The 26,710-nt window shown below is 41.1% G+C and overlaps 1 protein-coding gene across 28 annotated transcripts in view; it reads right to left on the reverse strand.

The window, feature by feature from the left end:
* Positions 1–26,710, reverse strand: part of DLGAP1 (DLG associated protein 1) — an 871,196-nt gene that overhangs the window by 218,218 nt on the left and 626,268 nt on the right. The gene's annotated exons all lie outside the window — the stretch shown is intronic.

Genomic DNA, 26,710 nt, shown 5'->3' on the forward strand with positions numbered 1-26,710 from the left:
ATAATCTTAGCATAAAAGAAAATAGGATAGTTTATCTTAAAGTCATCTACACTCTTTTTAAAAAAGATTTTATTTATTTATTCATGGGAGACAGAGAGAGAGAGGCAGAGACACAGGCAGAGGGAGAAGCAGGCTTCATGCAAGGAGCCTGATGTGGAACTCGATCCCGGGTCTCCAGGATCACACCCTGGCAGTGCTAAACTGCTGAGCCACCAGGGCTGACCTACACTCTTTTCTTTCTTTTTCTTTTTCTTTAATGATTTATTTATTTGAGGGACAGAGAGGAGAGAATCTCTCTGTTGAGCGCAGAGCCCAATGTGGGGCTCAATCTCATGACCCCCAAGATTATGACCTGAGCTGGAATTAGGAGTTGGACACTAAACCAACTGAGCACCCCAAGCACCCCAGGTCATCTATACTCTTAATGAAGCAACAAGCTGGCGGAGGTGAAAAAAGAAAAAAAAAAGGCATTGATAGAGATGATGTGAGGCAAAAACTTTGCTGGTTATTTTAAAATAAGTTATTACTTGTGGGGCATGTTGTGGTTGGAGTCACAGCCTCCTTTATTAGAGACATTCATGAACTCTGAGGTGTTTAGAACAAATGCACCAAACTATAGCAATGGTTCTCAACTCTAGTCCTATCATTTGGGGAGCATCTCTTGGGGAGATATTACTTTATACTGTTCTCTGGATCCCACCCCAGACCAATTAAATAAGTCTTTGGCATGTACGTGGGCATCTGCCCAGATGATTTTTTAAAAAGATTTTATTTATTCATTTGAGAGAGAGTGAGAGAGAGAGAGAGAGAATGTGCAAGCGAGCGCATGAGCAGTAGGGGAGAGGGAAAAGCAGGCTCCCTGCTGAGCAGGGAGCCCTCTGTAGAGCTCTATCCCAGGATGCTGGGATCATGACCTGAACCGAAGGTGGATGCTTAACCAACTGAGCCCCTGCCTAGATGATTTTAACTGCATAGGATTGACACAATGAATTTGTAGGCTCCTCCCCAGAAAGAATGAGAACTAGTAGAAATAAGTACTTATCAAGCCATGAAAAGTGAAAGAAGCCAATCAGAAAAAGTTATATACTATTTGATTCCAACCATATGACATTTGGAGAAGGCAAAACTATGGAGATGATAAAAAATAACAGCAGTTTCCAGAAGTTGGGTTGGGGGGAGGGATGAGTAGGACAGAGCACAGCACAGAAAATGTTTAGGGTAGGGGTACTACAATGGTGGATTATTATGCATTTTTCAAAGCCCATAGAATGTACAAAACAAAGGGTGAACCCTGACATGAACCATGGACTTTGGGTGATGATGATGTGTTGGTGTAGGCTCATTGATTGTAACAAATGTACTCCTGTGGAACAGGATGTAAATCATGGGAGAGGCTGTGCATGTGTAGGTTTATGGAGAGGTTACAAAGACTCTGTACTTTCTGTCTGATTTTCCTGTGAATCCAAAATTGCTTTAAAAAAAAGTAAAGTCTATTTTTAAAAATGTAGAAAGGATGAGGATGTCTGGGAAAAATTGGGGTCATTGTGTTCTAAGCCTTGGTGGACAGTAGTGATAGTCAAAGCTAGCTGGTGAGAAATCTTTGGTCACAGGGGCTGAGCTGAGTCCGTAAGCACTCCTGTTCTCTCTCTCCATGCTACTAGCCACGCACATTTATTTGTTCATTCAAGAGGATGTGTTGACTCCCAGCTGTGTGGCAGATACTATGCTAGAGCTTATGGTAGAGTAAGAAATCTTTGGCATAAGGAAGCCTATAGTCATCAGAGGGAACTGGCAAGTAAATGGACAATAAAAATCCCAGGTAATAAATACTTGGATAAAAATTTCTATGAGAAATTGTTAAACTGGATTTCTAGTATAATTTTTTTTTCTTTTTAAAAAAGATTTTATTTATTTATTTGGCAGAGAGAGAGAGAGAGGACAAGTAGGCACAGTGGCAGGCAGAGGGAGAGGGAGAAGCAGGTTCCCCGCTGAGCAGGGAGTCTGATGCGGGGCTCGATCCCAGAACCCTGGCAACATGACCTGAGCTGAAGGCAGACACTTAATCGGCTGAGCCCCACAGGTGCACCTCTAAAATAATTCTATAGTGACAGTTTGGATTGATGATTCTAGTCATTCTGTTTGCTTTCAGATAAGATGACCATTGATCTTCTAGAGGTGAAGGCTAGAACTGGTAGGCCAAATTCTGGTGTAACTAACTACATGGGTCTTTTTTTTTTATTTTTTATTTATTTATGATAGTCACACAGAGAGAGAGAGGCAGAGACACAGGCAGAGGGAGAAGCAGGCTCCATGCACTGGGAGCCCGACGTGGGATTCGATCCCGGGTCTCCAGGATCGTGCCTTGGGCCAAAGGCAGGCGCCAAACCGCTGCGCCACCCAGGGATTCCTACATGGGTCTTTTGAATAACTTCTTGTCTTACTGATAAAAAATCTAGTCAAATTAATTTTGTCTGATTGCTAAACGTTATTTATTTTAAGCTGATTTTAATATGCTATATATTAGTAAATACACTGTGTTCTGGGAGCCCCAAAGACTGGTACTACATTAACGTAAACAGAATAGAGAGGGAAATAGTTTCAGGCTCTCCTAATATTTCTGTGCAGCCTGACAGATGTTAGATATTACAAACTGCCAGATATAAGTTGCCAAAAAAAAAAAGGGAACAGAAATAACATATATATCTGTATATTTGTTATTGGGAATCCAAGCTGGGAAATGAAGACTTCTTTGCTTAGTCTCCTACCTCTAAATTAGGTTGCTTACCTCCCCCACTGTCTCCCAGCAGCTGGTACCCCACCTCCATCCTCCTACTTATTAGAAATAATTTTCAGCAGCTGTCTGAAGAAAGTTTCACAGCAATTGCCAACTTCCGGGATTTGGTGGCATCCATAAACTGTTCAAATAACTCAGTGCCAGAATTTTCCTCTTGGTGAGTGCTAGGATACAAGAAGCTCAGATCTCCTGTTTAAGCCCTTAATAAAGGTCTGGCGAATGACTGGAGGCTGTCATTATCCCCTTTCTTCTAGTGACCAGGTAATTAGGAAGTATGTGTAATGGTCAGAAATAGGAACACTTGTAATTGGGGATTCTGGAAGCAAGAGTTCGGAGAAGTCATTTATGGTGTGATGATATCTGAAACGTCACGGAATGTTGGTGATATCCTTTTTAATGCTCTTTTAGGTGAGTCCCTATCTGGGATGTTTGAGGGAGCTGCCTAAGGGAAAGACTTCTCTTGCTAGAAGGACTGGGTCGCTAACTTCTGTTTCCTCTCTTGCTGCAGGCAGGAAAGGCTCATCATTAAAGTGGTAGTGACACTGGACCTGATCATTTTATTCCTTCTGCTTGGCCCAACTTCTTTAAAAAATGGTTTTATTGTTATTATTGAAAGATTAAGTATATGCAAAACAGTACCGAAGTCATAGGTTTACAGCTCAAAGCATTGTCACAAACTGACCCATGAAACCAACTCTCAATCAAGAAAGAGTATATTAGGTGACCAATGGGTGGTTCCATTGGTTAAGCATCTGCTTTTGGCTCAAGTCATGATCCCATGGTTGTAGGATCGAGCCCTGTGTCGGACTACCTGCTCGGCAGGAAGCCTGCTTCTCCCTCTCCCTCTGCTGCTCCCCTGCTTGTCCTCTTTCTGTCAAACAAACAAACAAACAAATTTATTTTTAAAGAGAGAGTATATTAATAGTATCCCAGAGGCTCCCTGCCAGTCACCACCTCCTCCCTCAAGGTCACTGGTGTCCTGGCTTCTAACACCATAGATTTGTTTGGCTTGGGTTTAACTTTAGGTAAGTGGAATCATAAAGTGTGTATTCTTTTGTGTCTGATCCTTTCACTCAATGTTTATGAGATTCATCCTGGTTGTTTGGCGTGGCTGTAGTTTATTTACTGGTATAGGTATTCCACTGTATGCATATACTTTTATTTATCCATTCTATTGATGATGGACAGTTTAGTCCTTTTCAGTTTGAGACTGTTAAAGATAATACTGCTATGAATATTTTGTGTCTTTTGGTGTACATGTGCATGCATTTCCATTGTATATATAGATAGGTATGGTATTACTGGTATATAAGCTGTGTATTTTGTGAAGACAGTCCTCCAGGGGCTCTAGTCCCCCTGCACATCTTCCTCAGTGTGCCAAACTTCAAGCCATATCCACGCCTGATACTGAGCAGTTCCTGTAGCTGGTCATATAGAAACTATGTTGGTCACAGCAACCACAGTGTGACTGCTGCTCATGCATTACCATCAGTGGTGGCACTGGCTTTATTTGCTGCCTGCTACAAAAGGTGCAGAGCACTGGGCCCTGTGTTCCTCAGCTGTGGTGGAAAAACTTTGTGAGTTGTCTCCATGTAGGCCCATCATGTTGCCCAGCAGATTTGGGAGCCAGGATGACCTGTTTGCTATGCTGTGACTAATAAACAATCTTGCTCCAATTTATTACATTTCAGAGTTCACTTTTGGCAACTATGGAGTTGGGGCAAGCCACCCTGCTTGTCTGTGCAGGCATCTCCTATGGGGTCTTATTACTCCTTGCTCTTCTTGATGAGGTTGGGCTTCTCTTCTGACAGTGCTGGTTCAGCTGCAATGCATAATAGTTTCCCTATTCTTACAGTTCTTCTCACTCAGATTTTTTAGAAGTTGCTATAGCTAGTGCTTTATTGGCATTTATGTACATGAAACTTTTATCAAATAGGATAATGCTCACAGTTCTGTGGAGTACGCATTATTTTGCAGATTAGGGAACTGAAGACAAAAAAGGGCCACGTTTGATTTTATACAACTGTGATAACAAGTTACCTCTTGCATATCAGCCCTGTATCTGGTGCTTTCTAGGTGAATTGTTTTATTACAATGCTATATGATAGGTGTCGTTATCATTCCCAATGTCTAGATAATTGACTTATGTTAATTCACCTGCCCACAGTTACACCAGCTGCTGTTTCAATCTAGGATGAGTTTGATCTCCAAGGCCAAATTCAGGGCAGCCACCACATTTGTTGTCTAATCTGGTAAGTGGTATAGGCACAGCTTGAAACTAGTCCTCTGAATCCTGAACTGGTACTCTCGCTTCACTGTACATTTTGCCAAGACACCTCAACTCTCATAACAACTATCAACTTGTCCGAGTTCTCCTGCTGGCACATGATTGAATAAGCAGTCAAATGACCAGTGACCACGCAAAAAGAAAAGAGAGGCGGAGGAGAATGGATGGTTTGTTTAATTCTTATACTGGATCATCAACCTCCGAAACAGATTGTACACTGAATAAAAATCACATTCAGAAGAAAAAAATTGCATTCAGAGGAAGGAATATAAATCTTTGGAAATCTAGAAGAGTACATGTGGCTAATTTTAAAGGAAAAATTAATTTTTGGCTTTTAAAGGTTACCAGTCTCACAATCACCATCTAGTGCTCTCTGTCTCCAAGGGAAGTAGCTCTAGAAGGTCAGGAGGGTATATTTGCGAGTGTTTGTGGAAGTCAAATGAGATGAATCCTCAGGAAGTCAGCAGCCTGTCATGTTTTGTCATTTCCCCATGCTCTAGTGGCCTCAACCTAGATCCAAGAGACTGACCTCTGAGAGGAACACATGCATTCACTTGTCACCTTGACTTGTTTTTGGCTTCTCTGCTTAGGGACCTTGGCCACTCTTGGGGCTATGTTGACTCTCCATCATAACCTAAAAGTGAAAATGCTTTTCCTATTCACTCCCCTCTGCCCTAGTGCCAGTATGTTTCTTTGGGGACATCACACTATTTCTCTAACCCTGAAAGTGATAAAGGGGAAATTATGTAGCATTTGCTCAGTTGCCATTTCAAGAAACTGATTCAAAGAGATCCTTGGGAAAACTATTTTATATGTGTCCTCATAAAATCATCTTCAAGGCCCTATGCATTTTATTTTTTAAATTTAATTTTATGTTTTGAAAAGGTAAACACATTAGCTTTAATATAATTAGTAAGGCCCTATATATTTTAAAAACCTGTATTTCAGTGATAGTTCAGTTTCCCTTTAAATATGCATTCATGAATGTGGCTGGGGTATTTTGGCAGAGGATGGGGAAGGGCCATACATGGATGTTCAAAGAGAAATTCAAAAATATTCTGCAGTGACCGGGAACCACAAGATGAAATGTGTCCTTGCCGAGGAGGAGCCTGACTTCAATATCAATCCATATGATTCTAAGTGATCATCCAGAGAGTAAACTGAAGGGAACATATTGAAGACAAGAAAGAAAATGGAGGTAATTTCATAGAATTGGAGATGATGGAGGAATATGCATTCAAGGCTGAGTAGAGAGGCTAGCAGGGGTTATACAACATTGCATTTCCTAGAGTCCTATTTGTTATTATTTCATGTTGAAAGTAAGGAAAAGAAGGCAATTCTCAGCCATTTTACTTGGAATTTTTAATGCAGTATCAGTATGGTCATCTCCTTTGGTAAAAGTAAGGAGATGAAAATGTCATTCCAAGGATGTCTGGGGGTAAACACTAAGCATATTTTAATTCTGAAAAGTGTTCCAAATCAGTGATAAATTTAAATGAACCAGCAAGATATGGTCAGAAAAATGTCTTGCATTTGGATATCAAATACTGCTTCTTTCAGTACAATAATACAGTTAAGCTAATAATAATTGGTCCCTTGTTCTCCTGGATAATAAGAGGAAAAGACTTGCGACAAATAGGTTCTTCAGATCTAATGGAACAGCCTAGGGGTGGAGATCCTTTTCTGAGATCAGAGGGACACACGTGTGGCTGTGCACGTGTGTGCAGAACTCAAATGGCATGAATCCTCCCAACATAATCAGTCTGTCCTGTCCATTCTTTTCTCTCTCTCTCTCTCTCTCTTTTTTTTTTTTTTTTTTTACCAGTCCCTCACTTAGCACTGTTGTCAGTGAGACTTGGAAGGATTTCTGGTTAAAGACATAATGTCCATAAAGGAAAAATTGTGCATATTGGAGTCTTGAACTAATTACCTTTTCGGATGCACATAAAAAGCAGGTCATGCCTCTCTGTTTAGCAGACGTAGGGAAGAACAGATCTTTCTAATGGAAGGATCTAGTTAGGAATAAAAACAGGCTTCCTAATAGTGTGGGCTGTGAGCACAGGCTGTTCAGGGCTGCTGGGGAATTTTTAGCTGGAATGTTCGGGGAGAGACCCATGCTCAGCTGTGGCACATGGAGAGAGATGCACACTCTTTGGAGTGTGCCAGCGTGCAGGACTTTGGAGCCACTCCCTTTATGAAATAGAGAGGGAAAGCACAGCTATGGGAAGAACAAATGACCACTCTACTAGGGATAAACACTGAGCTAGCAGGCAGGGGAAGTGTTTGGGTGGAGAGAAGGGGCGAGGATGTGGCAGAGAGGTGAATCCCCTTGGAGATGCTGCTGGGCGCTGTCCAGTTTTCAGCGGTGGCCCGCCCAGTCCCACAGCTTTGTAAGTCACCCTTCTCCCAGCCGCCCACATGGCATCTACACAGGAGACTCTCTTGGCATCAAAAACTCAGTTTATTCCAACCTGCTCTCTTGTGCACATTTTGTTATTTGCTTCTTTCCCTTGCCAGCCCACAGCTGGTGAGTGACTAAGCCTTCCAGACCTGGCTTCCACAGTGTCTCCCAAATTGCCCCCTCTCATTTTGTCCTTATCTCAAGGCCTAGACCCTGGTGGGGTTCTCCTGTCCAGTCTCCCTTTATCTCTCCACACTGGAGGATCCATCTTAAAAAGTAATGCAATCAATCTTTTCCACAATGCCAAAACCTTCCCTGGTTTATATCCCCCAGCAAATGAAGCCTGTACCCACTAGAGTTCATCCAAGTCTCTGGGATCAGGCCTAAACCCTCTTGTAAGTCCTGCTGTTCTGCTATATACCCTGAGAATGAAACCTGATGGTCTTCCAAAGTGCCTGGTGTATCTTTTGTTCACACTGTCTGCTCTTCTGTCTTTGGTGGTCAGTATTATGTCTATGTTTTAAGACCCAGTTTAAATCCTACTTCTACCAGGAAGCGTGCTCTGATGCAAATGGAATGAAGTTATCCCTTTTCTCTTCAACATCCTTAATAGGAAATCACTTAGAGGAGTGAGTGCATTCTTTTTTAGAGTTGTATGTCACTCTTCTCTTATGGGTAACCCCACAGGCTTAAGCAAATCTTTCAGATTACAAAGGGAATATGTGTTCATATAAAAACAAATAACTATAAAGTGTAAAAAGCAAAAGTATCTTTTCTTTCACACTTCATTTCTACTCCTTTAAAAATAACTTATTTATTTTGTATTTGTATTCATTTCCTATTGCTGCTGTAACAACTTAGTATAACTTTAGTAGATTAAAACAATACAAATTTATTATTTATAGTTGTGGAGGGCAGGAGTATGAAACAGATCTCACTGGACTAAGATCAAGATATCGGTAGGGTTGTTTCTTTCTAGAGTCTTTACAGAAGAATCTGTTTCCTTTTCTTGCTTCTACGGGGGGCTTCATTCTTTGACTCATGGCCCCCTCCTCCATCTTCAAAGCCAGCAAAGGCAGGTTCAGTCTGTTATAGGTTCCATCACTCTGATTCTAATGCTGACCCTCTTGCCACCTCTTTCAATTACTAAGGATCCTTATGAATACATTGAGCCTATCCAGATAATCCAGGATAATCTTCCTATTTTAAGGTCAACTGACTGATAACCTAAATTCTCTGCCGTATTCATAGGTTCTGGGATTAGGATATGGACATCTTTAGGGGTTAGCGCTCTGTTTACCACAAAATCCTTTCATATATTTTTTTCTAATTTACATTCATATGTCAAAATCTTTATGGAGAGATATTTGTTTTTAATATATGATTTAAAAAATTGTCAAAAGCCATACATATGTGATATATATATTTTTAATTCTCTTGTACATTTTTTATGTCTGTTCACTTAGAAGCCATCACTATTTTTAATAGTTGCATAGTATCCCATGGAATAAATGTTCCATAGTTTATCGAAACATCCTATTAATGGACATTTGAGAAGCTTTCGATTTTTTTAGCCTTGAATGTATATATTTGCGATCTTAGATAAGACTATCTACGGCATTGATGTCCATATGGGGATCTGGTGGGAGCAAAGGATACATGTGTATTTTCAAATGATATTTTAAAGTTTTAAAATATATTTATCTATTATGTATCATTAAATAAAGTAAAAAATTTAAAACTGTTCACTGTTCAAATTCTTTTAGATTCAATAAATTTACATATTTTCTAGACTAAATGATTCAACTACTTCTCATCTATATGGAAGATCCACATCTGTGTACCTTAATTTAATTATAACACACTTATCCTTATTGTTCCTATTGCTTGCGTATTTGTTTAAAAACGAAGTTAAGAGATTTCTGGATAGAATCTATGTATCCCAAGCTGTTCCTGATAACCATCTTGGTTTGAAGGTACAATGGATGCCTCAGTGGTCATTGAAATTCACTTTTTCTCCAAGGTTTTAAGTATGAAACATTAGGTCAATTCAGTTGCATTGGACTGGTCATCAAGGAGGAATTTGCTGCTGTTTATGGCACATGCATCAGGCTAGCTTGGGAGAATATGGGCAAAGATTCAGAATGCCTTCAGAATGGCCTAGCTTGTTTTTAGGAAGAAAGCATTGTCAGTAATTCATGAAGGTCCACTAAATCTTGCCCCTCTTGTTTTTGTTAAGTTGGTTGTGTAACAACTATGCCATTGTAAGGTGGCCTCTAACCTAGGATGCTAAGCAAGTCTGGAAACTTGGCTTATGTTGTACAAGTGTTGAGGTAATAAGGAAATGAATCTCTTCAGAATCAAGAGAGTTTTATGTTAAAAATTCTAAAAGTTAAAATCTCAACAAAAATGTTGGCAATGTTTTTATTCCAGTGATAAACTATCACACCTCTTTGCAGACCTTCATGTACTATTCCCCTTTATTTTTATGAACAAGAACATGACTTTACTTCTTTTTAAAACTTATATCTAAATTTATTTTTAAATGTATTTGACCTCACTGTGATTTTCTTGTTTTTAAAAAATCATATATTTTAATCCCAAGGCAAAAGTGGTATTCCTTTATTCAGGAAGGTTTCAGGATACAAGACCAATATACACAAATTGGTTAGATTTCTATATAGAAGCAATGAGCAAACCAAAAATTAAATTAAGAAAAATCTATTCACAATAGCATTAAGATGAATAAAATAGTCAGTGCTATCTTCAACAAAAGAAGTGAAAAACTATACTCTGAAATCACAGAACTACAGAATTATTAAACTAAAGAAGACCTAAATAAATGGAAAGACATCCTATGTCCATGGATCGGGATATTTAATACATTTTTAAAATATTTTATTTATTTATTCATGAGACAGAGAGAGAGAGAGAGAGAGAGAGAGAGAGGCTCCATGCAGGGAGCCCAATGTGGGACTTGATCCCGGGTCTCCAGGATCATGCCCTGAGCCAAAGGCAGATAACCAACTGCTGAGCCACCCAGGTGTCCCGGGAGGCTTAATATTGTTAAGATGGCAAAACCCCACAAATTGATCTACAGATTGAGTGCGATCTCTATCAAAATCCAAGATGGCTTCATTGCAGAAATTGACAAGCTGATCCTAAAATTCCTATGGAAATTCAAGGGATCTGGAACAGACAAAACAATCTTGAAAAAGAACAAAGATGGAGGACTCACTTCCCAGTTTCAAAACTTACTGTAAAACTACAGTAATAAAGATAGTAATCAAAGGAAATATAGATAAATTGGACTACATAAAAATTTAAAACTTCAGTTCTAAGGATGAATAGAATAGGATAAAAACATTTGTATATCATATCTCTGCTAAGAGACTTGTATCTAGAATACATAAGGAACTTGTACAACTCAATGATAAAAAGACAACCCAATAAAAATAAAAGTTCTGAATAGATAATTCTCCAAAGAATTTATACAAGTGGTCAATAAGCACATGAAAAGATGCTCAATATGATTAGTTATCAGGGAAATGCAAATCAAAACCAGAATGAAATACCACTTCACACCCACTAGGATGGCTAAATCAATAATATAAATAATAACAAATGTTGGCCAGGATGTATAGAAATTAGAATCTTCATACACACCTGGTGGGAATGTCAAATAGTACAACCACTTTAGAAAACAGTTTAGTGATTCCTCAAAAAGTTAAACATAAATTTACCATATGACCCAGCATTTCTACTCCTAGGTATTTAGTCAGGAGAAATGAAATATATGCCCATATAGAAACCTGTACACAAATGTTCATAGTAGCATTATTCATAGCAAAGCAAAAACATGAAAACAGTCCAAAAGTCTATAAATTGATGAATGCATAAATAAAATGTAGTACGTTCAAACAATGGAATAATATTGAGCCATAAAAAGAAATGACATACCAATATATTCTACAACATGGATTAACATTGAGGACATGCTAAATGAAAGAAGTTGGTCACAAAGGATCACATATAACAAAAATGTCCAGAATAGGCAAATCTGTAGAGACAGAAAGGAGATTGAGGTTTGTAGAGGTCCAGAAAAGGAACTGGGAAATGAGGCATGTTGTTTTGGGATAATAAAAATTTTCTATAGTTGATTGTGGTGGTGGTTGCACAACTGTGAATGTACAAAAACCATTGTACCGTACATTTAAAATGGGCAAATTGTATATGTATATTTCATATTAATACAGTTATAAGAAAATAGTATCTTTTCGGGGTGCCTGGGTAGCTCAGTTGGTTAAGCATCTGATTCTTGATTTTGGCTCAGGTCATGATCATCTCAGGGTCATGAGATTGAGCCCCGCATTGGACTCCTGGCTCAGCAGACAGTCTGCTTGAGAGATTCTTCTGCCCCTCCCCACCAATCACACATGCTCTAGGAAATAAATCTTTAAAAAAGGTAATATCTTTTGAAGTTGCTTACTTGTATTCACATACATGCTTATGTGGACATAAGGCTCTTCCTATCCTATGGATCCCAAAGCAATTTCTGGAAGGAGTGGTGATGGTGGTGGCGGTAGGGAATACTATGTGTTTTCTTAATGTAAAATGGATGATTCAAGCACTGAGGTAAGGTTGTTCCTGCCTTGGCCCCTGCCTGGTGTAATCATTTCTTTTTGTAAATAGATCTTGAGTGTTCAACACAAGTGATCTTTTATCCACAATAGGAGTCATCTCCAAAGACTAGAGTGGAAAGAAATGAACTGTGTGTATGTTTGCACACATGTGTGTAAGGGGGTAGATAAAGGGAGAAGGCCTTCAAACCATAGTGTCTCTGGGTACCACACCCTGGGATTCCTGGAAGTGGCTCATTCCACATTTAAGGCAGCAGAACAACATGTCTACCTGGTCTGCTCGGCCCCCCCAGCTAGCTCCCCCCAACTCCCTCCACCCCCAGCGGCAACCTGGGGTCTGTGGAATTACCATCCTCTTCTCTAGTTTTCTATCAGTGTTTGTTCTCCATTTTCTTCTTTTTTTTTCTCAAGCTGTTACAGTCTCAGGGGAGATTTGGATCTGCTCTGCGTGTATTTTATTTTTTAAAAATCCTGGAGATTCTATTTTTACTCATCTGTTCAGGTGTCCAAACAATGAAGATATTTTCTTCCAATCAACGGCAAGCCACCCACAGTGTCAGTGTGTTCTGTGATTAGGACTCTAATGACGGGCCCCACTCCTGCCCAGCTCCACCACCCCCACGTTGCACTTCAGGGCGCCCACACAGGGCTGCAGCTGACAAGGAAAATGTGCAGAGCTGGGGCCAGACCTGGAGCCAGAGCACGGTGCCAGAGCTAGGGGAAGGCCATTCTGAAAATCTTATCTTGTTAAAAACTAAATCAAGAAGAAAATGAGCTCTGGGAGTGTTATAAAATTCCAGGTTCTCAGCAAAGCCTGTAAACTGCCCCTGACAAGGGCTCTGCTAGCCTCCTTGGTCTCCTGGCCAACCATTGGCCTCCTGGTTTCCTGCTACCCAATTGCCTTTCTGCAGCTCCTTGTATGAGATGACCACACTCCTGCTTCAGGGCCTTTTCCAGATTTATAAAGTGAATTCCAATGCCCTGCCTCCCTTTTTAAATATCCACCTCACTTTAGGAACTGTGAAAATAATGGCCTTCCCTTTTCATATTCTTCATAATCTGTGCGACAATTATGTACTTATTTTATTTGTGTCTATATCCTTTCATTGACGTAAGTTGTTCTGAATGAGCGCTTGTATTAGTATCCTATGGCTGCTGTAACAAATTACCACAGATTTAGTGACTTAAAAAACACAGACTTAGAATTAATCCCTAGTAGATCAGCTTTAAGAAAAAAATGCTAAAGGAAGGTTTTCAGAGCGAATGATCATGATATCAGAGGGAAAACTGGAACATGAAGAGTTGAGGAAGAACAACTAAAATGGTGACTATCTGGCTAAAGACAGTATTTTTTTTTTTTTTACCTCAAGATCTTTAAAATATTTATGTTGAAAGCAAATGTCGAATCATTTATGGTTTTTAGTGTATGAAATAGGGATTTTTTAGTGTATGAAAGTGTAATATACATGATGATTCCAACAAAAAAGGAGGAAAGTAGAGTGTTATATTTTTGGAGGAGATATTCATTAATATTAAGTAGGATATAGAAAGGTATGTATTTTGTAATCCTGTAATCCTTTAATATAGGACATTAAATTCTCTATACAGAGTAAAGAACCAATAGACAAAGTGAATACTAGCCGTATTCAAATAATTCAAAGGAACACAGCAAAGAAGACACAGAAAAACAGAAATCAGAGTAAAACAAAATCATAATAACATTATAAACCTAGGTCCAGTCATATCAATAATTGCATTATATGTAAATGACTTTAAAATTATCCCACAAATTTATTATCTTACTGTTCTAGAGGTGGGAAGTCCAAAGTGGGTCTTATGGACCACAATCAAGGCTGAGTTTTCTGTTGCTTATGGATACTTTTTTTTTTTTTTTTTTTTGCTTATGGATACTTTAGAGGAAAATCTGGTCCCTTGTCTTTTTGCTGCCTAGAGACAGCCTGTATTCCTTGACCTGTGGCCCCTTTCTTCATCTTCAAAGCCAGCAAAGTAGCACCCAATCTCTCTCTCTCTCTTTCTGATCTTTGCTTCTATTGACATCTTCTTCTTGACTCTGACCCTCTTGCCTCCCTTTTTATAGACCCCCTGTGGTTAAATTTCTGTCTCAAGATCCATAACTTAATCCCATGTGCAAAGTCCCCTTTGCCATGTAAGGTCACAGCCACAGGATCTGGGGATTAGGACATGGACATCTTTGGGGGTCATTATACTACTTTCCACAGAGGTTAATGGCTCCAGTGCATCATTTTGGGCTGAATGCTTCCATTTGACTTTTATAATGATGACTAGTCACATATTTAATACTAGAAAACATAAAGTAGCTACAGATAATAGAAACAAACCCAGAAGAAATATTAAGAATGTACCTCAGTACTGATTCCCAGATATAGGAAAATTTGTGCATATCTGTCTGATAGATTTTTACAGGATGAATGGAGCCCCTATCACTGAAGTCTGATATGTTACATAAAACTTGACCTTTTAGAAAAGGGGATAAAGGTTATTCATTTGCTAGAAGATTTTAGAATGTTTTGAGTGTGTGTTAAAATATGCTAATATCTAATGAGAACAAATGAGTAAAAATTACAAAGAGTGTGTTCAATAAGTAAATCTTTTTCTGATAAGGAGATGTGTCCTCAGTGGAGAAGGCTACTAGTGGTTTGAGTGCCACCCACTAGAAAAATCTAAGGAGAGGTTTGGACTGAGCTGTATGCCAACAGGAAATCCACAGACTTTAACAGGTGCTTGACTCGAACGAGAAAGTCTCAGCATTTGAGTCATCTTCTCCTGTGACAGGTGAGAACTTGAGGCCCTCATTGAACAAAACCAAGCCTTTTAGATATCCCTCAAAAATAAGCTAAGATAATGGGCAATGTGAGTAAATTAAGACAATTTTCATTTGTAAGTTGCTTTCAGGCATTGCATAGTTTGCATAAAAGAAGGCTTTTGCAGGTGATGTCTTATAAAACTTGATATTAGTGATGAATGCTGGCTTATAACTTAAGGTTAAAGCATTGTGGCAAAATAGGCACAGAAAGACAAATACCACATAATCTCTCTTACCTGTGGAATCTAATGTCAATTTATAGAAACAGAGAGTAGCTGGGGGGTGAGGTAAATGGGGAGATGTTGGTCAAAGGGCACAAATTTGCAGTTATGTAGAATGAATAAGTCTAGAGAGTTAATGCACAGCATGATGATTATGGTTAATAATAGTCTCTCGAATACTGGAAATATGCTGAGAGTAGACTTCAGGTGTTCTCACCACAAAATAATAGTAACTAGGTGAGGAGGTGATAGGTTAATTAGCTTGACTGTCAAAGTCATTTCCCTATGCATGTTTATTAAATCATCATGCTGTATGTGTTAAGTATATGCCATCAACATTAAAAAAAAAGAATGGTAAATATGTCTATTTCAATGGGGAAAGCAATTTACAAAAGATTTCAGGGAGTGTCTCATTTGCACTTTCACATTGTCATAAACGAAAATGGCTATTATAGTGGATTTTGAGAAAAAATTAGAGAATTAAGCCTGCTTGTTTAAGGCAACCAGCAGAGGTAATGAGCATTGTTGAACAATTTATGTTTCTGAAACAAAGTTCAGGGAAAATGATAATCAAAGCAGGAACATCACAAAATGGCTTTGTCTTTTTTTGGCAGAGATATATTGTCACATTAAATAAACGAGGAAAATGAGCTTATATTAACATAGTGGATTTCCTTATGATTTCACCGTGCCTAGTATTATTTAACAGATGAATCATACGAATATAATATTGTTATGAGGACAGGGGGACTTCCCTATATTCTGAGAGGTTTTTCCATTCTTACCGATTTTCATTTCTCCTGAAGAGTTCATGGAAAATCACTCAAAGTTTGGACTTTTTTTTACTCCAAATTTTGCCAGAAATAAGCCATTCTGGAAGGGCCATGGAGAAGAAGGATATGTGGACTTTTATATTGCCTAGGGTTTCCAGAACTCTCTGTCATCATCCAAAACATGAGAATTGGACTGGGGATAATTCCTTGCTAAAACTGGATCATTTCAGGCAAAGATGCTACTATTTTGGGGAAAGGCAGGGGGAAAACTTCTAAAAGATGAAAATAATGACTCCAAACAACAGAGGAAATTAAATGTTTTTGCCTGGCTTTCCCCACTTGATCCTCTCACTCTTGCTGCTCTGGGAAGGTAGGTTATCACTACTCTACTCTGCCTTCAAAGGCAGAGATAGGAAAAGTGACTTATTTCTTTCCTGCAAACATATTTCAAACCTATAAGATACTAAAAATAATTTCTACTTGTACGACACCTTCTGAGGGTTGCAAACAACTGTGATTAGGTTTATTTGGCAAATAGGAAAATTTGGGCTTTGAGATAAGTAGTTTTTCAAAGTCATTATACTTTGGCAGGCTCCTCTGGCACTCAGCTTTGTTTATCAGATATAATCCTTACGGGTTGGTTTGGCAATCCTGTCACTATCATTCCAGAATTACTTTTGCCATATAATGTAGCCATTACAAACAATGACTATAAAGCCCCCTTAAGCACACGGGGAAATGGTTATGAATCAATGTTTCAGTGAAAAACAGAACACAAAATTATATCTGTTATTATTATAACTACCGAAAAAATGTGTGCCTACAGACAAAACATTGAAAAGACTTGATAACAAAGAACAACAAAACCACCCCTGTTGTGTGGTGATATTATAGCTAATTTTTTTCCATTATCAAAAATCTTTTAATGTCATTGATGGTACATTTATTGTATGATTCATTCACACGAAAATTAAATTAGTACCTATTGTGGACACACACCTCGGTGCGAGTCTCTGAAGAAACAGATTGGTAGAAGAGTCTTAGCTACCAGTCTAGTCCTAGTTCCTAGTCTAGAAGGGGAGAGTGACATGTAGACAAATGTCACAACACAGAGACCCTGTAGCAAAAGCCTTTCAGAAGAATCTGATAAAGAAGAGAATTTATTAGAGAAATATTTATCAGAGAAATTTTTAGGGGAGATAATTAACAGGAATTAACCTTCATAACCTACTGAAATAGAAACTAGAAGAAAGAGAGATGGCAAAGAGGAGGCTGGGTGTGTAACTTGGCGAGGCTTTGCATGGACATGTCATTCATGGAAATAGGAAGCAGAGAAGAGGGGACAGGTAAGGGCTGGTGAGAGCAAAGAGCCCAGTTGTGAAGCTTTCAATACTTAATTGCCAGCAAATCATTCAGAGGTAGCTGGAAACTTCTAAAAGTTGTACCGCTCAGGAAGGCCTGGGCTGAGGAGGACAGGGCAGCCCCGGTGGTGCAGTGGTTTGGTGCCACCTGCAGCCTGGGGTGTGATCCTGGAGACCCTGGATTGAGTCCCATGTAGGGCTCCCGGCATGGAGCCTGCTTCTCCCTCTGCCTGTGTCTCTGCCTCTCTCTCTCTCTCTGTGTCTCTATGAATAAATAAATAAAATCTTAAAACAAAACAAGGACAATGAGAAAATCTACAGACGTAACTAGGATTGTCTAAAGGGTGCATTTAGGCTCCTGGTGGCTCAATCAGTTAAGCATCTGACTCTTGGTTTTGGCTCAGGTCCTGATCTCAGGGCTGTGGGATTGAGGCCCCGTTGATCTCTTGTTGGGCTCCATGCTCAGTGGGGAGTCTGCCTAACATTCTCTTTCTCCCTCTCCCTCTACCCTTCCCCCAGCTAATGTGTGTGCATGCTCTCTCTCAAATAAATAAGTCCTTAAATAAAGAGAGCGTTGCAATGAGAAGAGACAATGATGGAGGGAGAAGCATAGAAGGGCATGGCAGTAACTGAAAGGATGGGGAAAGAGGGAGTCACTAAAAGACACGGAGAGAGAATGGTGATGTTTAGGAGAGAAAAGAGAGAGGCGTGTCACTCAAGCTAACAGAAGAGTTTCAAGATCATGGTCTAGCTTGTACAGCACAAAATACCATAGATATGTCAAAAAAGATGAGAATTCAGAAATGTCCCTTGTCTGTGGCATTTGGGAAGATGTGAGTGATCTCAAGAGTGATGAGGATCAAAGAGTTAGAGACAAATACAAAAGAAGTGACATAGGCGTCACACTGAGAAAAAAATAGGTTTGAATGAATAAAAAACAATAAGGAAATATCAGAATTTAGGTACCTGGCAATAGGTAACTGGCAATAATATTTTTACTTGTCAGAAGCGGTACTTTGGAAACTATTGTGAGCAGTAAGTCTGGTACATAAGTTATTTCAGAGTCAGAGAAGATTCTTTTAATCCAAATGTAGGCAAATATTGACAAGTTCCTAATGGCTAACTAAGTATGGTTAGTTTTTAGTTTGGGGAGATGCCTCTTGGCCCCCAAATCATACCTTAGAATCAGTGGAAACATTTAAAATTCTAAATCTCCAAGGGGATTTTAGAATGAGCTTCATTCTCTTTGTTTAGTTGTAGAACAAGCAGGTCCTGGGTGAAGGATGCTACTTCTTTGTACAGACAGTTTCAAAATCTCCCTGAGACTTTGTTTCTCTAGTCTCTAAAATGAGGAAGTTGATTGGATTGTGATTATCATCTAGCTTGTACAGGGAAAGCAGGAGGCAGACACTAGATTTAACTGAAGGAAGTGGAAGTGTATTTGCTTGCATTTCTTTTAAACACGATATGGCCGCAACAGAACCTGGAAAGGGAATCTGGGGGGTGGGGGGGTGCGGGGACAGAGGGATCACGAATCGGGCACTAAGTTTTCGGGATTGGGAGGTGAGCAAGGTTTCCTCTGAAGGACTCATTGTGAGGGTATCTGGCAGGACTTCAGCACCTGTCACAGGGGGTTGGTAGATTTATGTGCTGCTCAAGGAGTCCCCTGAACTTGCTTTCAGCATGAGATAAATCACTGTCACTTTGCAGACAGGCACAGACAAACATGGAAGATACTTTTGCTTCATTAAAACAAAAGAACCAACCAGGCTCCTGCAGATGCGGTTTCTGCCTCTTAGAAATGACAGAATCAATTAGTGCAGGTTCACCTCCATGGTATGCCATGGGCATGGCTTTTGGGCTGAGGCAATAAAGACCTGTCAACTATGATGATGTTTCCGGAGAACAGGTGGGGAATTGGTGGCAGCTCATCAGGATATGAAAAATGATATCCTTTGGAAAAGGAGGTACAGGCATTGTAATAATATACTTGACAAGCACCTTATCTTCTAGCAACTTTGCAAGGCATGATGATAATTACTAATCAAAATTGGCTCAGTGTAGCGTAGTGGTACTCACTAGGAATCAGCATAGATGGGAAAGCTGTGAAAAGTAGCATTTTTTCCTCCTAATTTTATACACATTTGTTACTGCAGTGGCGTTAGAAAGCGCAAAGTGGCTCCTAAGAACAGTGGGCTATGGACTCACAAAGCTGGCTTGAATCCAGGGCTGTCCAATTTAGTCTGTGTTGCATGATTCCACCCACTGAAACAAGATGATATATGTGTGTGCGTATTTGTGCGTGAAGCAGGAGGTGGTGGTGGATGTTGATAGAAACCTTAGTCAGGCACAAACACAGAGAATATTGACATGGGTGTCAGTGACAATCATTATGTAATACCTGGTATTATACATAAGTGGCCATGTATTTTATGTGAATTAAAATCTATTTTCCTAGAAAGTATGACAATCTCAGCAGTTTAAAGCCCATTGCTCAGGATGAGCAATTAAAAGGAAGCACAATTAAAATGGAAAATAGGCAATTGGGGTGCCTGGGTGGCTCAGTGGTTGAGCGTCTGCCTTGGGCTCAAGCCTGATCCTGGGGGCCTGGGATTGAGTTCTGCGTCGGGCTCCCCGCAGAGAGCCTGCTTCTCCCTCTGCCTATGTCTCTGCCTCTCTGTGTGCGTCTCCCATGAATAAATAAATAACCTTTTTTTTTAAAAAAAAAAAAGAAAAAAGGAAAATAGGCAATTTATCATTTTTATTTTATTTTTTTACTTTTTAAGATTTTACTTATTTATTCATGAGAGACACACACACACACACAGAGGTAGAGACACAGGCAGAGGGAGAAGCAGGCTCCATGCAGGGAGCCTGACGTAGGACTTGATCCCGGGACTCCAGGATCAGGCCCTGGGCTGAAGGCAGGCGCTAAACCACTGAGCCAGCCAGGGATCCTCGCAATTTATCTTTTTTTTTTTTTTTTTTAAGATTTTATTTATTTATTAGAAACAGAGAGAGAAGCAGGCTCCATTCAGGGAGCCTGAAGTGGGATCCCTGGCCTCCAGGATCACACCCTGGTCTGAAGGCGGCACTAAACCACTAAGCCATTGGGGCCGCCCCACAATTTATCATTTTTAATAGCAAAGCAATGTGTCAGCTCTCAAGCGCTCCCACCTTCTCACAGGGGACCCTCCACCTTCAGCTGCCTAGGACTCTAACTGGATCCATATCCAGCGTGGCAGTGTCTTCTCCCAGGAAGCCATGCCCCAGCTGCATGATGGGCTGGCCCTGGGTCCTCACAGGTCTACAGGGCAGCAGTTTTCCCTAAGCCGAGCTGTGTGTACTTAAGACATTACGATGGGACATTCGGCCTTGGTGTCATACTGATCCTGTTGGTGGCGATTATGCCCTTTCCCGTCGCTCCTCAACCTCTTCTACCCTGGAAGTGGGACCCTGAGCTCTGTTATTCACTTCCTGGCCCAGCATCCACTGCAGACCAGGAGGGACAGGGTGACTCCATTGACCTGACAGCATGTGTCACTACTGCCCGAAGTCACTCCTCCCATGCCTCCTGACACGCCTCCTGACACAGACTGGATTCCCTGGGTACTGGGGTCAACCCAGATTGAGCATGAATTAGCTCAACTGCTAGGATAATGTGCTGGATCATGCCGATGCACTTGTTACATCCTTTGGGCCCCGCCTGACCCCTCAGCCTCTGTTCCCCATAAACCATTGGGCCTGGGGACACTCAGGCTTCCTTCCTGGGTGATGGGAGGGGCCAAATATTGCCACTCAGATGTGTGGACCGGTTAATACCCTGTGGAGCAAGTGTTGACCACTGAAAGACCAGAACTGGAAGGAGCTAGCGGATGAACTGCCTGCCTCTCTCTCTCTGATGGACTGTTCCAGCATAAGGGGATTCCATATTGCTCTCCAGAGACATCACAGGGAACCACACGAGCAGGTAGGTTTTCCCACAAAGCACTGGCCCACCTGGTACCATCTCACATTGTGTTTGCTTTGCCTTCTTCCCAGCTTCACACCTCCCTCCCTTCATTCTTCCTCCTCCTCCTTCCATGGAGAGCATGGAAGTGTTGCTTCAGGTTTCATTTCTAGGGAACCCTGTTAAGACAGACCATGTGACTTAGCAAGATGGCCTAGCCGAAGGACTGGACGGCCTATGTCCGACTCTACCCATTTGGAACTTGCTGCTCTGTGGTGGGGGTTCCAGCCTTGTCTCTCACCTGTGGCCAGGTGGGTTATGGTAAAAATGGGCAGATTCTTAGACTTATTGGTAGTTGTTCTGCGAGGTCATGTTTCATGGGGCCTGGACTACGCAGAAGAGATTCTGGCTTGATATTTCTAATGTTTAGTGGCCCAGAGCAGGATAGGTCCTCTTTGGAGCACTGAGTTGGTAGCACCTTGTAGAGAAGCTTGACCTTGGGTTAGTGACTAAGCTTGGGAAGACAGTAGGAAACAGTGATGCGGAGCCTTAGCTTGCACTAGGACCTATTTTATGAGAAATTATTATAGCATTTATAATTTTCTGAAATAATTATCGATTCAGATTTTTAAAAGTCACTGTTTTTCCTATATACTCCACAGGCAATTTTGTAAAAGAAAGACATAAATGGGGATCCCTGGGTGGCGCAGGGGTTTGGCGCCTGCCTTTGGCCCAGGGCACGATCCTGGAGACCCGGGATCGAATCCCACATCGGGCTTCCGGTGCATGGAGCCTGCTTCTCCCTCTGCCTGTGTCTCTGCCTCTCTCTCTTTCTCTCTCTGTGACTATCATAAATAAATAAACATTTAAAAAAAAAAAAAGAAGACATAAATGAAATCCCACTAAAACCCTATTTGGCGGGGGCCTGGGGTGGGGGCGCCTGGGTGGCTCAGATGGTTGAGTGTCCGACCCTTGGTTTTGGCTCAGGTCATGATCTCAGGGTTGTGGGATCGAGCTCCACGTTGGGCTCCCAGCTCAGTGGGGAATCTGCTTGAGGATGGATTCTCTCTCCCTCTCCCTCCACCCTCCCTGCTGCTCTCTCTCTCTCTCTCAAATAGATAAATAAATCTAAAAAAAAAAAAAAAAAAACCCTCTTTGGGGACTGTCCCCACTCTTTGCTAGCAGTGGAGGTGTCTTCGACTCCACATGACACCTATGGGCTTTGGGGAGTCCCTGGTACTGCAGGTAAGATGCCCGAGGGGAGGCACGTCTCGTCTTCATCATCTCCCTGGCCTAAGTTGTCGGGTCTTTAACAAAGTTGCCAGTAAGTGTCTTTTTGGATTTCTGATTGGTTGTATACACTTGAATATGCAGAAGGAAGCTTCCTCCCATCCTTTCCTCCATATCTGTCCATCTCACACTTCCCCCTCCCCACTGGGGCCAGAACTCTCACTTTGGCTCTTTCTTCTGATCCCCATCTGATCCCTTCTGATCCCCACCAGCTCTGCCTTCAGAAGAGAGGCAGCGTCTGACCACCGGCTCCTGATGCTGCCACCAGTCCAGGCCCTCGTTACCCCTCCTCTGGAATGCTGTCTTAGCCTTCCCCTGTTTCTAACCTTGTTCCCCTTTAGTTTCTTCTCCAAAAAGCAGCCAGAGAAATTCTCTGACAGGGCCACTCCTCTCCTTAAAGCCTTCTCATATCTTCCCATCTCCCACAGCAAAACCCACAGTGCTGTCCAGGCCTGTCATCACTGGTTCCATTCACTCTGGGACCCATCGCCCTGTTCTGGCCACACATGCCCTTGGGCTATACCTTAAACATACCAGGTATGCCCCAGGGACTTTGCACTCATTGCATCTGCCTGAACCCTTCTCCCCTGGACAGCTGCAAACCTTACTCCCTCACCTCCTCAGGTCTTTACCCAAAGACTTCTCAGTGTGGCTTCTCAGGGCCACTCTGTCTGAAAGGCACCTCTCCTGCTTAATTTTTTCCTTCCCAGCACTTATCTCCATCTGACCTGTCCTCTCCTTATCTACATTACTTATTTTTGTCTACTCTGCTAGAATGAAAGTTCCGTGGGGTTACTATCTGTTTTGTTTCTTGTGGTGTCTGGTATCCAGCAGGTACTAAGCACTTATTGAATAGACAAATTAATGAACAAAGATATCCCACACATTTGAATGTTTCACTCCTAACTGTACACATCTCTTCCTTTCCCCTTTCAATGGTGGGGTGTGGGTGGCTAGGGCCCAGGTGATCTGTTATTACTGCTTGCCCTCATACCACCACTTTCCCCACCTAGCTCCTCCTTTAATCCTTCTTAACCATGCCAGCATGGGAGGCAGCTAAGGGACCAGCAATAAGGCAGGACATAACATATAAATAAGAGACTCCGTGTAGTTCACAACAACCATTACTGTGATCTATGTTTGAAGCCCATCTCAATCACAGGCATGGATATGCTTTATCTGACTTCAGAACTCTCCATGTTAAAAATCGTGCTCCTAATACCTTGCTGAACATGACTATGGCAATGGGAAGTGATGCCTGCAGAGGAGCCCACGAGTAACCAAGCCAGGATGTTTCCCATTTGGCACTTACATTATGTTGAATGTAGAAAGTTCTGCTATGTGTGAAGAGAGCTTCTCACACTTGGGGGATTTGTGTGGGGCAGGAAAGGCTCACATACAAGAATGTAAGAATCATCCACATGGGCTCACACATGGCCACAGAGGCATGCTTTGGCTGGCTGCCTCCTAGAGGGCAGATTGCAAAAGTTGGCAGGGACACCACCTAATTATCAAGGTAGCTGCGTGGCTGTGAGCTACTGTCCAATGTATCCAGCAGCAGAGGAAGCTCTGCCAATTCTGAGCACACAGGATCTGGCTAATTTGATAGCATATGGTGGAGAGAAAGTGCGTCACTAGTTTCCTCTCCCACCATGCTGACTTCTGCAAAGTTACTGGCTCCTTGTGTCCCACTGTGAGGCCCGTACGTTTGTTCCTGCATGATGGAATAATATCTCTGGAAGAAGACAGAATATCTTAGGGACTGTAGAATGGTCCAATGAAAACTTATTTATTGTTAAGGAGGAAGTATCTTCAGCCAACTTCATTCCTCATGAGTTACCAGTCATTTCTGAGTTGTCACCCTTAACACTCTATGGACATATGTAACTGACCTGGGTTAGGAGGATCACAGAGGCACTTATTGAGTGTCCTAAGTGACAGGGGAGCTGGATGTCATGAGAAGCTCAGAAGAAGTTCCCAAATCCTTTGAAAAAGACAGGGATTTTTTTTTTAATTGGGGGCAAAGTGACATATCATTACAGATATTTTCACTCTTATATTTAACTCTTAGAGTTGCATGGCCTGTTGAATACAAATTACCCAAATATAACACACATGTTTTCTTTGTACATGCCAACCAAAACCCACAAGACAATTTATTATTCTTTCATGATATGATCTCGTTAGGCATCTGGCAATGCTAAGATGCTGAACAAGTGGAATGAGCAGGGCTACAGGACTTGGTCGAGGATAGAGAGACGTCATCTGATGATAAAATGGTTAACATGATTAAGGAGGTAAGAATCATGGCTATTGGGCTATTGCCAGTTGGCAGCCAGGTTTCCCCAGCAGCTTCAGGCAAATCTCATCATGGAGGGTGACTACTGATGGCTTTCCTTTGCATCTGTCCTGGGTTCTAGTATGGAGATTGAGAGAGATAAATTAATTTGTGAGTAAGATAGGCACAGCATGTAGAACTCTAGACTCAAGGTGCTCTTTGAAACTTTTCCATAGTGAAGATTTGGAGGACACAATGCTTTTCTCTTCTTAAGAATTCTGTCCCTTACTTGTTTCTCATTGGCATTTAATATTTTAGAAAATATTCTGGATGAAGAGTCAGAAGACCTGAGCTAAGCCCCGTTCTGCTCATGCCCTTCAAGTAGTGGAGTGGATTCTCCTGCAGAGAAGGGGGGCTGTTTGCTGATCAAATGAGATCATAAATAACAAACTTTTACAACTATAAAATGACATAAAAATAAAATACTCTTATAGCGAGTGCGTAAGAAAAATGTTTCCAATAGTTCTGGCACTCCATTGAAAGGATTTGGATAGTGTGTTCTCTTCAGGAGCCTGGAAGAGAGAAAATGTGCACTGAGTGACAGTACATTCAGGAGATCCTGGGAGGAAACCAAAATTGGCCATCTGATCTTGGTCTGTGAATGCTATTGACTTATCAGTCACAAGTTCTCAGCCACTGAGCTAAGAGCTGAAGTCACCTTGGAGAAGGGAATTGGTGGGTTCTCATCATGCTGTTCAAGCAAATTATAGCCACAGGTACTTTGTTGGTAAAAATAATCACCAGAATTAATTTTTAATAATGAAAGAATGCATTTACTAGTACTTTCTCCTCCCTGTGGCTTAACACTACGGTTTCTTGAACTATTGTACTCGGAGGCAGCCAGTGAATCTGCCTGGTGGTGTAGATCAGAGGATGAAAATGTGAAGAAAGAAAACTTCCTAGTATTAAAGGCTAGTGAGGATGGAAACAGGACATTCTTAACATTCTTGGTGGTGGATCAGGTAGGTTATCCTACACTATCAGAAGGGTGGGTTTCCACCCAGATTGGCCAAGTGAGTCAAGGAATCAGTGCATCATGAGCATCTGATCCTCAGTAATCCTTACTCCTCAGACATTGATTTTCGGGAAACACATGCAAAGATATTCATTTAGAACAATAAGCAAAACACTGAACTTCACCAAACCATAGATCTGTCTCAGCTACCTGCCAGTGAAGTCTTCCAACAGAGGAGATGTATCAGTGAGAAGTGGGTAAAGGGACACAGACAGGATTTCCAGGGAAGACATATATGTCCTCAGTCGTATAGGGCTTGGTAGAAGCAGATTGCTCCCTCAGCTAAGAGGCCTTTCAGGTCAGCCAGGGAAGTACCTTCCATTCGGAGCCTGGGACCAGGGATGAACATACAGGGGATCAGGGGCAGATACAAAATAGAAGAAAAACATAGTCGAGGATGGATTTGGGAAGGAGGAAGAATTTCACAGAACCTGGCCAAGGTCTACCTAATTGGCTTGGCACATGGCGGTGTTTGAGTAATCTATTCTCTGTAAATGTATCTGTTTTTATGGTTTTCCAGTTGTCTTTTTTCTTCTAGGTTTGTTTGTTTCTTTATTTTTAAGTAAAATTTGTATCTTGTGCACAGGAAACACTATAGACATGCTTACTGGATAAAACATCTCAGATTAAGTGCTTCATATTAGCTCATTGAATTCTCACAATATTTATTTAATTATAAATAATTAGAACTATTTTTAGAAATGAGAATCTCCCCTGCGGTGAAACCCCACAAAGCAACAACAAAAGCCATGCCCCAAGAAGTTAAGTAAGTTGCCTAAGGTTGCAAAGTGGTAAA

This window comes from Canis lupus, chromosome 7 (assembly GCF_003254725.2).
Source record: "Canis lupus dingo isolate Sandy chromosome 7, ASM325472v2, whole genome shotgun sequence".
NCBI classification, from domain to species: Eukaryota; Metazoa; Chordata; class Mammalia; order Carnivora; family Canidae; genus Canis; species Canis lupus.